Below are 12669 nucleotides of genomic sequence, written 5' to 3'. Positions count from 1 at the left end.
GCTGGCGAGGGCAGCTGCAGCAGCACAAGCCTCTACAGCAGCACGGCCAGGATCAGCTGCAGCGGATGGCACCCGGCCCAGGCTCAGGCTCCTCCCTGGCCACCTTCCACTTGGCAAACTACTACATCCCTCAGGGGATGTTGGACTGCTGGTGTAGGTCGTAACCCCGCAGGCCCCAAGGGGTCCCAAAATGCAAGAGGGTGCAGGCCAGGCTGAGGGACCTCACCAGTGAAGGAATCCGTGAACTGGGCCTCTAGTATATACATGGAATTGAAATCCCAGAAAGAGGAGAGAGGGGGCACCAAGAAAAATGTTTGAAAAAAAATCGTGGCAAATAGTTTTTCAGAAATTGATGTAAACTATAAAGACAACTAAGAACACCAAAGAACTCCAAGAAGAAATGAAAATAAACAACATTAAATCAAGGCACATTGAAGTCAAACTGGTGAAAAGAAAAAACCACACCTGAGTCAAGAAACAAGATTAATAAAAACATCAAAGGTCACATGAAAAACTACCAAAACCAGAAGACAATGGAGTCACAACTCAAAGAGCTGAAGGAACATTGATGGAACATCAATGTAGAATTCTAAACTGACAGAAAATCTATTTAAAAAATGGATGAAAATGAAATTACAAAATATCAGTTTTGTGAGATGCAGCTAGAGCTGTGCTTGGAGGGAAATGTACAGCATTAAATGCTTATGTTAGAAAAGAATAAAGATCTTTAAATCAATCATCTCAGCCTCCACTTTAAAAAATTGGAAAAGGGTGAGAACCAATTTGGAGGCAGAGGTAAATGTGTTCACACTGCCTCCCACAACCACGTGAAATGCAGAGTTGTTCTCTAAAGTAGAGAACAACCATCACTCCAGACTAGGGAGGTAAAGAAGAAACCACACCGAGACGGGTAGGAAGGGTGGAGGCGGGGAACAGGCTGGTCCGACACCCACATGTGGCATGTTTTTTTTTGTTTTGTTTTGTTTTTTAGTATATTTTATTGATTTTTTACACAGAGGAAGAGAGAGGGACAGAAAGTTAGAAACATCGATGAGAGAGAGACATTGATCAGCTGCCTCCTGCACGCCCCCTACTGGGGATGTGCCTGCAACCCAGGTACATGCCCTTGACCGGAATCGATCCCGGGACCCTTCAGTCTGCAGGCCGACGCTCTATCCACTGAGCCACACCGGTTAGGGCATGTGGTATGTTTATAATTGGCAGGGATATCTCAGCTCTGGGGGCCTCCTGTGAGAAGCAATGGGTCCCAGCCCCACACCAGACCCCCAACCCAGGGATCCAGAGCTGGGAAGAGAAGTCCTCAGAGCTTCAGGATGTAAAAACCAGCAATGATTGTCACTGAGTGACATGGAGGCAGCTGGAGACCCAAGCGGTTCCTCTTAAAGGGCCAGCACAAGAACTTACAGGGTCCTGCTTCCTCTGAGCTCCAGGGGCAGGCGGTGGAATTGTGGGATCCAGGGACATACAAGGAAGTACTGGTTGTCTGGCATTAAGGCAGGAACTAAGGGTGGCTTTCCTCCAGACAGGCTGCTCCTAGGGTGTCATTGTTTCTGTGCTGTGAATTTCCCATCACATAGCTGCCTCGAAGACATATCTGAGGTTCCATCAGTGTGGTTCACACGGTTTGCTCTGCCCTGCTGATTCCCTGAGAACCCACCCCATCCAGATTGCAGCCCCACCCAAGCTGTTTGCAGCAGCCTTTCCATAGGAATGGCTTGTCCTGGCTCAGGCTTCAGACTCTCCTAAAATCTCTCAAACAAGCAGCAGCTGGCATCAGCGTGCCCCAAACCTATCAATAAGAGACCCAAGATCTGGCACTAGCACCAGCCTGCCCTGCTTCACAACTTGACTTTGCCTGGGCACTTCAATACCAAATACAAGTAGCAGCCATCTGCAGATCCCCCTGTAGCTCCTGCTTGGTGGCCCCAGGCAGTGGCTGACTCTACACCTCCCAGGAGGCCCTAGAGCCAGTGCACCCGGTGGACAGCTTTAGACCACACCAGATTACAACTCCACTAATTCAGGAAGTGGAGAAGCAGGAAGAGGAGGAGGAGGAGGAGGAGGAGGAGGAGCGTAAAATATGAATAAAGCCATAGCCTGGTTGGCTCAGTGGATAGAGCAATGTCCTGCTGACTGAAGGATTCCAGGTTTGATTCTGGTCAGGGGCACATGCCTGGCTGGCAGGCATGCAGAAGGTGGCTGATCAGTGATTTTCTGTCATCATTGATGTTTCTCTCTCTCTCCTCCTTCCCTTCTGAGATCAATAAAAATAGAAACAAAATGATGGAAATACATATATATATATCTATCAACAATTGAATCTAAGAAATGAAATAAATGAACAAAGTACATAATGACAACTTATAAAAAAAATAGAACCTGAGGCATGGAAATGTGGAACAGAATGATGAAACTCAGAGGGAAGAGGGAGGGGAGAGTGGAAAGGGATGAATCAAAGAACTCATATGCATATGCATGACCTTTGGACACAGACAGGAGGGTGGTGAAGGCAAGGGTGGGGCACAAATGAGGTGTAAGATTCATATGGGGGTAAAAAGGGGGACATCAGTAATACTCTCAACAGCAAAGATTTTTTAAAGAAAGAAATTAGAAAAGGGAGATCAAAATCACCTAAAATCATGCAGAAGGAAGGAAAAATAAAGATGAACAGAGATTGATGAAATCAACAGAGAAAAATGATAGAAAACAACCAATGATGCCAACAGCTGAATCTTTGAAAAGATCAATAAAACTAACTCAATGCTAACAAGACTGCCAAAGAGACAAATAACCAATATCAGAAATTAATTAGGAGATATGAACACGTTCCCCAGTGCATTCTTATGAGACCGGCATTCTTTGTGCAGTCAGTACAGAGAAAGAGTAAACTACAGACCAGAATCTCTCGTTAACATATTTTCTAAAATCCTCAACAGAAGATTAGCCAATCCCACCAGCAATATAATAAAATTATACTACACCATGACCAAGCAGGAATTATCCCAACGACTCAAAGCTGATTCGACATTTTTAAATCATCCAGTGCAATCCACCAGGTGAACTGGGTAGAGAAGAGAAGTCACCTGGTCATTAAAATGGACACAGAAAAGTGTGTGACAAAGCACAGCACTCATTCATGATCACACGCTTAGGGCACTTGGGATAAAGGCCCGTCCTCACCCTGATCCTGGGACTCCTGTAGCTACTATCATACTCGATTGTAGGGAGTTAAATGATCCCCTCAGATGGGGACAAGGTCAGAAAGGTCCACTCTCACCACTTCTATTCACATTGTACTTGACGCTTTAACAAGAACAAGAAGACGAGAAAAGTGCATGGAGACATTCCGATGTGAACCAACATACAAGGCGTCCCTCCTTGCAGGGGACATGTTCATCTATGAAGAGAAACAGAAGAATCTGCTTCAGCACCACGGGTGAGTGTACAGAAACGGGGCTATTTGAGACGTATCCTCACGGCAGTGGCGCGGCCCGTGTGGGGCTGGCAAAGCAGCAGATAAGGGGACGGAACTGAGTTCTTGTGGGAAACCATCCCCAGAAACACAGCTTCTCCCAGAGGTGCAGCCTCCAGGAGGAACTGGGCAGCACACCGGTCCCCAGAGTTCACCCCAAATCCCCTGCTGACTGGAGGGGCCACGTGTTTGCTCACTGAGCTGAGCCCACGGAACAGGACATCTCCAGCCTCTTTGGGACAGGAAGTAGGTTTGCACTGGGAGCCAGGAGCCCCCTGAAGCCTGGCTGCCCCCTTCCTCCCACAGAAGCGGGGAGAGGGGTGCCCCCTAGAGGTCACACTTCAGAGTGGGTTCCCAGGTCCCCAGAAAGCACGTTGGGAGTGAAGCTGGGGAGGTGCTCAGTGAACTTCTAACTGACATTGGACCCCACATGCGTGTTGAAGGGAAGGGGGGACAGAAGTCCCTGTCTCCTCCTGGCACCTGGGAAAATGGACTTTTCCTCATTTAGGTTTATATTTCTTCAGCCTCACGGAGCCCTGACCAGCTGGGACGGGCAGGTCCCCCACAGTGAGTCCCAGCATCCGCCTGCAGGAGAGGGGGTCCGGGTGGTTCTCCCTCTTTAAGTCTCTGGAGAGAGGTTCCGGCCCAGCTCCCCATGCACCCCTGTATCCTGGCCCCTGGGGCTGCCCTTCTGGGGGCCTCTCCATCCTGGTTCCCTCGTCCTGGCAACACAGACAACCCCCAGGTCTGCTGTTCCCTGGCAGGACCCTGGATGCCTGCCAGCGGTGCCGGGCCTCCACAGTGTTAACTAGACATGGGGGGAGGGCCCTGCCCGTGTGGCTCAATGGATAGAGCCTCAGCCTGCGGACTGACGGGTCTCAGGTTTGATTCCTGTCAAGGGCACGGACCTCCATTGCAAGCTCCATCCCTGCCTGCAAGAGGCACCTACTCACTGTGTCTCTATGGGCTCCCCCTCTCCCCTCCCTTCCACTTTCTCTAAAAATAAGAGGGAAATATCCTCGGGTGAGGATGAACACAACTAACTGAATAAAGGGATCTTTTTTTTTTTTTTTTAATAGAAAGAAGGAAAGAAGTGGTAAGAGGTCACCCCAGAGCCCTCCCAGTGTTACTCATTGGTTGAGCTTCAACCTATGAACCCAGAGGTCAGGGTTGGAATCCTGGTCAGGGCACTTGCCTGGGCTGCTGCCTGGACCCCCAGTGGGGGGCGTGCAGGAGGCAACTAATCGATGATTCTCTCTCATCACTGATGTTTCCATCTCCCTCCCCTCCTTTCCTCTCTGAAATCAATAAAAATATATTTTAAAATAGGAATAAAAAATGGAAAGGAAAAGAGAAGGAAGGCTTTGTGGTGTCTGACCTGCCCATGCCTCCTCCTCCCAGTGTGATCGCACTTTCCAAGTGGTGGTGGCCGCCTTCCCAGAGGAACAAGGGACCACAGTCCCAGATTCCTGAGTTTGTCTGTCCTCACCCGGGGCTGTGGGAGGATGGACAGAGGTGGCCGCTCTCCTGTGAGAAGGGAGGTGCTCACCTGCCCCCAAGGACGACATGGTGCCTCAACTCTCTCCCTAGGGTTTTGCTTCCAAGAGCCAACATATTCCTTCTTTATCTTTTTTCATCCTCACCCAAGGATAATTTTCCATTGCTTTTCAGAGAGAGAGAGGAAGGGAGGGAAGGGAAGAGGGAAACATTGATGTGAGAGAAACACATCAACTGGTTGCCTCCTGCATGTGCCTTAACCAGGGCAAGGGACAGGGAGGGGCCTGCAACCCAGGTACAGGCCATTGACAGGAATCGAACTGGAGACCCTTTGGTTCAAAGGCAACACTCTATCTACTGAGTGAAAGCAGCCATGGCCAGTACTCCATTTTAAATTTTAATTAATTAATTAATTTAATTAATAATTTTTATTGTTGAAAGTATCACATATTTCCACTTTTTTCCAGCATCCTTGAGTCCTTTCCCATCTGGGGTCGCTGATAGGATGACAAGGTCAGGCATGCAGCCCAGGGTCACAGCTGCACCTTATATGCAGACTCCATGCAAATGGGGCTCTCCTCCTGCTCATAAAAGGGGGCCCTTGCCTGGCATGTTGGGGAGACACCCAGAACCCAAGTGCCTGAGACAGGACCCCAGCGGCTCCACCATGGACTTGGTGCCAAGCTGCGTTTTCCTCCTGATCATTTCTCAAGGTCACTCTCAGGAGTGGGGAGCGCTGAGACCTGTGCCTGTGCCTGTGTGTGCTTCCATGTGATTCTAAGTCCCCCTGTGTCTCTGTGTTTGCAGGTGTCCAGTGTGAGGTGCAGCTGGTGGAGTCTGGGGGAGGCCTGGTGCAGCCTGGGGGGTCTCTGAGACTCTCCTGTGCAGCCTCTGGATTCACCTTCAGGGACTATAGCATGAACTGGGTCCTACAAGCTCCAGGGAAGGGGCTGGAGTGGGTGGCCTACACTAGTTATGGTGATGGTAATCCCATATACTACGCCAACTCTGTGAAGGGCCGCTTCACCATCTCCAGAGACAACTCCAAGAACTTGCTGTACCTTAAAATGAGCAGCCTGAGAACGGAGGACACGGCCGTGTATTACTGTGCGAGAGACACAGTGAGGGGAAGTCAGTGTGAGCCCAGACACTAACCTCCCTGAGGATGCAGCTGGGCTGGGAGCAGGGAGCATCCAGGACACCAGGGGGCGCTCAGGACCAGCAAACCTAGGTCCCAGGTCAGAAGCTGTCCCTGGAGGGGTTGTGGGTGCTTCCTATTAGGGTCAAGGCTTTCTTCCCTCCTAGTGTCCCCAGGGCAGGTCCTGCTTCCTTCTCTGTGTCTTTAATTAGATTCTCTGCAGGAAAAGAGCAGGAAGTGACTGTTTCAGATCTGGTCGACGTCTCCTCAGGGCCCTTTCTGTCAGTATGTCCCTGATGGTCGCTCTCTGAGTTGACAAAAAAAATTGTAGGGAATCCTGTCCCTCACTGAGAGCGACGTTTCCCTCCCTCCATGCAGTGCTGAGTGGGAAACACAGAGTCCAGGCCCCAAACTTCATCTGAGGGTGATCAGCCCCTCGCTCTGCCCCAGGAGGAGCCCTTTGGGGGCAGTTAGCCGCTTGCCTCTCACTGACATGGCTGCACATGGAGGTGTAGGGTCGGACCCCTGTGGGCGCTGCCTCTCTGTGAGCCTGGAAGCGCCCACCTCTCCGTGTGCCCCAGATGGAGGCAGGAAGGCCTGCTGGGCCCTGTTCCCCGTGGGTCTCAGAACCTGGTCCCAGGGGACGTGTCCCAACACTTGTCCCGCTTCCCTGGTGAAACCACCTGCATCCTGAGAACCTGCTGAAGGGAGACCTGGTCCCACCACCTCTGCTGTGCCTCCAGCTCCGCAGACTCCACCCCATCATCCCCCTCTGTCCTCTGCTGCCCACACTCCCACCCCATGGGGCCTGCACAGGACATCCCGACTGGCTGTGCTCTGCCCTCTCCTTCCCGCCCTGGTAGGTTTTGCCTCAAATGCAGCCCCACGTCACCCCCTCATGCCCATCTCCTGTGCCAGGCCCTCCCAGAGACGCCAGGGCCAGGGCCACTCAGCCGCCCTGCTGAGCCCATGGGCAGTGCCCACGTGTGAAGTCAGACCATGGGGGCCCCTCCTGTGTCAGGTGGAGACACAGCTGAGCACTGAGCTCAGAGCACCTCCAACAGCTCACACCTGAGCTGAGGGACCTCCAGGGGCCCGTGAGCTGCAGAGCATCCTGGTAGACAAGTCTGTGGCCACTGGGGTCAGAGGGCAGTCAGGGAAGGGCTGGGGCCTGCTCACCTATGATGTTGCCAATGTCTCCTGACCAGAGCACAGGTGCACAGGGAGCTCTATGAATCCTAAAAGTGCAGGGACAGCCGGGCCAGTATTGCTCAGTGGTTGAGCGGTGACCTATGAACCAGGAGGTCATGGTTATCCCCGGTCAGGGCACATGCCCAGGTTACCAACAACATCTCCAGTGTGGGTGTGCAGGAGGCAGTCAAACAATGATTCTCTCTCATCATTAATGTTTCTATGTCTCTCTCCTCTCCCTTCCTCTCTAATATCAATTAAGAAATATTTAAACAAATCCTATATAATAAAGAGCTAATAGCAAATGGTCATCATGCCCTCATGCCATCACATGGTAATGGCTCAGACATTCAACACTGGGGAGGAGGAATGGGACCAGCCAGGCACAAATGAGCTCCTGAGGGAGGAATGGGGACCAGCCAGGCTGTGGCCTGGGAGAGGGACAAGCCACATGCCCCATGGTCCAGTCACCTGCGGCTGCGGCCAGGGTAAAGCCGCCGGTGCACGGTCCCCTGTGGCTACAGCCTGCCCGGGCAAAGCAAGACCAGGTCCTGGTGCCTGCAGCCAACCAGAGGGAGAAAAGCTGAGGTCCCGGGTGCCTGCGACCAGTCAGAGGAGGGAATATTGGGTCCGAGGTGCAGGGCAAGGCAGAGGCGGTTAGGGGCGGTCAGGCCAGTAGATGAGCAGTTAGGGGCTATGAGGCAGGCAGGCAGAGGTCATTAGGGGCAAGCAGACAGGCAGAGGTGGTTAGGGATGATCAGGAGGCAGGCAGGCGAGCCGGTAGGAGCCAGCGATCCCAGATTGCGAGAGGTAGTCAGACATTCCCCGAAGGGTCATGGATTGGAGAGGGAAAAGGCCGGGCTGAGCGACCTCCCCACCTTGCATGAATTTCATGCACTGGACCTCTAGTAAATACATAAATGAAAATGTTGCAGGTTTGATTCACACTATGGGCATGTATGGAAGGCAAGTGATCACTATGTCTCTCTCAAATCAATGTTTCTCTCTGTCCTTCCCTTTCTCCTTTGCTTTCCCTCTAAAAATCAATGAACATATCCTCAGGTGAGTATAAAGAAAATAGTAACTATATCTACACATATGTGTACATCCACAAATACATCTACATCTGTATATCTATATCTGTCTCTACATCTATATCTATATCTAGAGCTATATCTACATCTCTGTCTATATCTAGAGCTATATCTATATCTATATCTGTATCTATATCTGTATCTATATCTATATCTATATAAATATATCCATATCCATGGGAACATTGATTTGATCCCTAAGGAGTCACTGATTGTGCCCACATCCTACTTCCTGACCACCTCCTGCAGCATAGCCCCTGGTGTGGAAGAAGTGTCCCTGGGCATGGTGACCAGGACCCCAAGGAGGGCCTGGTTCTCTGAGGGCACAGTCAGCACCTCCTTCCAGGAGAAGCCCCAGAAACCAGGACCTCCTTCACCTCTTGCCCTTTGTATGTGCAGACACCTCCCATATGCAAATGCCACAGGGTCACCAGACACACACAGTTGGCGGCCACTTAAATGCAGGGCCTCCTCACCCTGAAGAATACTTTCTGGGGGACGAGGACCTCACCTGCAAGACATGACTCCCCTGTGGCTCTTCCTCTTTTTGCTGTCAGCTCCCACATGTGAGTGACTCAGGGGCTCAGACGTTAGGAGATGGGGATCCTGCCTCTGAGCCCAGGACTCACTGTGTTCTCTCTGTCCCAGGTGTCCTGTCCCAGGTGCAGCTGCAGGAGTCGGGCCCAGGACTGGTGAATCCCTCGCAGACCCTCTCCCTCACCTGCACTGTCTCTGGTTACTCCATCACCAGTGGTTACTGCTGGGGCTGGATCCGCCAGCCCCCAGGGAAGGGGCTGGAGTGGATGGGGTACATATGCAGTGGTGGAGACACTTACTACAGCCCCTCCCTCAAGAGCCGAACCTCCATCTCCAGAGACACGTCCAAGAACCAGTTCTCCCTGCAGCTGAGCTCTGTGACCACCGAGGACACGGCCATGTATTACTGTGCAAGAGACACAGTGAGGGGAAGTCAGTGTGAGCCCAGACACTAACCTCCCTGCAGGGGGATCTGTGACCACCAGGGGACGCCCAGGGTCCCTGAACACAAGGACCATCCCAGCAGCAGGTGCAGTTGGAAGATTGGGCAGTTTCCTGTGTGGTTTCCTCCTCATGTCACAGTTTCCCTCAGGGAACCTCTGGTTCCTGATTCTGCACTTACCTCTGACGCCTCTGAGGGAGAAAGTCTGTTGTAAACAGAAACAACTTCCTCACATGGACAAACCGCAGAGTCTTTGCAAGCACTCCTGTGCCAAGTACCAGGTAATGATCAAATCTTCTGACCCAGATCACCTAGATCCAACGAGAGGCTTCTGACTCCACAGTGCAGCTCAGCCCCACACAGTTCAGGGCCAAGACAGCCAGCAGGATAGGAGCGTGGTCGACAGCGGGCGCTGTGAATGCCGCATCCATTAGCGGCTAGGGTTCAAGGTCTAGAGAGGGGGCTGACACATAAATGAATACACTAGACAAGAAATATAAATTTAGAAAGCCTGGGGGAGCCATGGGGAGACCTTACTCTATAGCGGAGAGGCTCCCTGAAACCCCGGACCCATCACCTTTTATTTACTTGTACACACATTTGCCCCTTAGAAGTGCACACAGGCATATCCATGGTAAAGTTTGGTAAACAGTAAAGGATTATCAGGTTAGGGGATGCCTTCAGCCATTCGGCCCAAAGCAGGGCAATATTATGCTGATTTTCAGCCCTTACTGTATATCCAAGTCCATTGGCTTTCCAGTGGACTTCTTGTATAATTATGCCAACTACTTGTTGGTCTTCGCCTCCAGCAGGACACCCATCATGTGACCCCCAAAACTAGAGAAGAAGGACCCCAGGTGTTCAAGGTCATTGACTTGTCATCATACTCACAGCACTGAGAGTAGCTGACACCAGGCAGAGGCAGCTGACCCCCAGCAGCTCTGTCCAGATGTCCAGTACGACCACCAATACCCACACCACGGGGCATGGGATGTGTATTATGCACGTAGCTGAGCTCTCTGGGAGCACAGGAAAGGCCCTTCAGGAAGGCAGAGCTGCTTTGATGGAGCCAGGAAAGGAGACTCCCTCAGGCATTTTATTTGTTGAGAGGATGGTGGGAGGGGGATTCTGCTTCCAGGGGTTGTGTGGCTTCAACCTCTTAGTGACAAATGAAGAGGAGACCAATATTTCGGGTCAGATTCCCTTGGGAGCAGATGGAGAAGAGGCAGGAATGAGCCATACGTTGTCAGCAGTCGAATGTAAATAATATAATGTCTGGCTACCTATTGCCCTTAACAATGTTAATAAATGGCCAAATATGAAGTAAAGGGTCAGTACTGTGTGCAACAACCATGTCTACAGAAAATCGATGGAGAACTATTACACGTAAGACGATGTTGTTGATGAGGATGATCATGGTGGTGATGATGACGATGACCATGGACTGAGACAGGGGTCCTGATCCAACGGAATGAAGGCTCCTCATACAGACACACCGTCACCTTGGCTCCTGCAGTGAGGGGTGTCCAACTTTCCCTGTAGGTGTTGTGAGATTTCATAAATGGGACCCCAAAGAATGAGGCAGCTTGGGTGATTCAGGTGAGACCATGTGAATAATGACCCCACAGGTGTCTGAGTGCTAATCCTATTGGCCTGGGAAGGTGTCACCTTCTAGAACAGAGACACTGTGAGAATGTGCATGTAGGAAACAGGGGTCCCCTTCCCACCAGTGTGCAGTGACAGGTTCCTTATTTCCCTTGATCCCTGCCTGCATGACCTTTAACGCTTCTGCTTCAATCAACTCCTGCTCACCATTATTCAGGTATTTCCTACGATGATTCGAGCTGTCTCTATGATGCCTTGCACTTCCTTCTGGGCCTTCACTGGAGAAGACTTTAAACCCACATGTCCAGTAGCTCTTTGTCCATGAACATCAGGCACCTTTCTATCCTGTTACTCAAATCAAGTCCAGCTTCCTCCCCTCACCCAGGTCCATAGCCACGTCCAGATTTATGGGTAGTTTCCCAGCAGCGCTCCCCTCTGCTACCAGAACCTGCTCCAGTTCCTGTGGCTGCTGTAGCCAATGCACATGGACAGTGGAAGCCCAGCATTTTCTAGGGAGTTCTTTGTAAAATCACCCAAAACAGGTCCCATCAAAGAAAATAGTGATGAATTGACCATTAATAAAATAAACACATTTTCCCCACCAAATATTCCATCAAGTAAATTTAATGACAAGCTTAGCAAGAGAATACCTCTTAAATCCTGTGCCTGATGGGGAATGTGTGCATTGCACATTAAGGGTGTGGTATGTTGTGGGGAGAGCCCGGCACCCTCTGACCACAGTGAGCATCCTCAGGGACAGGGCAGAGGGAGGCTGGGATGAGGGGTTCCTGACAGGGTTGAAGTTCCCTTTCCTGTGAGAAAATGTACGCTAGGAATTCAACAACTCCCCTCCCTCTGAACCCCAACATCACTGATAACACTAGACTGAGAACTCAGGTCACTTAACAGGCTGCCATATCATTTAAAATATAAGAGATTATCAATGGTGCACATGCATAATCATTGCTTTTATGTATAATCTGTTCTCCAGGTTAAAACATGATTATCTCTTGAAGAGATTAGCTCAGGGTTTCTGCAATATGCAGTGGGCTTGCATAACGGAAGAGTTTTCACAGTGCATTTTCCTACGTAATTAGAGCTTAATATGCTAAGTGTCTGGTCGACCGGTCAGCTGTTTAATCAAGCAATGAAAGCATAATATGCTAATGATTTAATAGGGCGGCTCAACTTCTCACAATGACATGCAATGACCACCAGGTGGCAGACGCTCCAACAGGTAGGTTAGCTAGCTGCTGGGGTGCGACCAAAAAGGACTGAGCAAGATAATCCAGACATGCCCTGGAGCCCTCCTTCAGTACCTCCAGGCTTGCCAAACCTCCCACGTCTCTCACCGGCTACGTCATGCACTGGTGGGTTTTCTCGGCCTGGCATGTGCCCTCTCATAATCTGTGACCCCTCAGGGATTTTCGAACTGTGGGTTTAGGCTCAATCCTGCAAGCCAGGTCAAGGGATCCCACTGGTGCACGGATCAGTGCACTGGGCCTTTAGAACCACAATAAAAAGGTTCCAACCTCAAGAATCAAGGGTCTCCCTTTTCCTTGTGCTTTGGTAGTAGTTACTCAGATCAAAGTGAATACTGACCACAGATCCTCTACTTATAAGGGAAAGGCGGCCCCACATGCAAATTTCCATTCAAGCTCCAGGGTACATC

The sequence above is a fragment of the Plecotus auritus genome, assembly GCF_963455305.1.
Source record: "Plecotus auritus genome assembly, chromosome: 1".
NCBI lineage: Eukaryota > Metazoa > Chordata > Mammalia > Chiroptera > Vespertilionidae > Plecotus > Plecotus auritus.
Note: the sequence above shows the minus strand (reverse complement) of the source record.